Source organism: Aptenodytes forsteri, unplaced genomic scaffold (assembly GCF_000699145.1).
Source record: "Aptenodytes forsteri isolate BGI_AS27 unplaced genomic scaffold, ASM69914v1 Scaffold66, whole genome shotgun sequence".
Classification (NCBI taxonomy): domain Eukaryota; kingdom Metazoa; phylum Chordata; class Aves; order Sphenisciformes; family Spheniscidae; genus Aptenodytes; species Aptenodytes forsteri.
The window spans coordinates 437,674-438,380 of record NW_008795131.1 but is presented as its reverse complement, the minus strand read 5'-3'; positions in this window follow the sequence as shown (position 1 = coordinate 438,380).

Sequence of the window (707 nt, the reverse complement as noted above, 5' to 3'; positions counted from 1 at the left end):
GGGGAACGGGACGAGACGGGGACAGACAGGCACACGCGGGGACGTGGGGGACCGGTGGGACGCAGAGACGGTCACGCTCGGGGAGATGGGGACGGGTGGGACGTGGGGACAGCCACACACGGGGACGTGGGGACCGGCGGGGCAGGGGGATGGCCGTGCACTGGGATGGCACACTCGGGACGTGGGGACAGCCGGGACACGGGGACAGCGGTACCCCGGGGTGCAGGGAGGTGGGGATGGCTGGGACGTGGGGACAGCTGTATCCCGGGGTGCGGGGACAGCCACGCTTGGGGACACGGGGGATGGCTGGGACATGGGGACAGCCATACGCTGGGATGGCACAGTTGGGATGTGGGGGTGGCTGGGACACGGGGACAGCTGGGACATGGGGTCAGCTGCACCCCGGAGCCTGGGGACAGCCACACTCGGGGATCTCGGTGTGGCTGGGACACGGGGACAGACATGCTTGGGGAGGAAGGGACAGCCGTATTCCGGGATGCTGTGCATGGGGACGTGGGGACAGCTGGGACATGGGGACATCGCCGCTCCCTGCTCCCTCTGTCCCCAGGCCTCGCGGTGGCCCTCGGCCCGTCCCCGCTCCCCCCGGCCACCCAGCCCGCCCCGGCGGCCCCACGGGACGATGAACATGCTGGCTCCGGTCCGCAGGGACAGGGTCATCGCCGACCTGCCCCCGGCGCGCGGGGGGG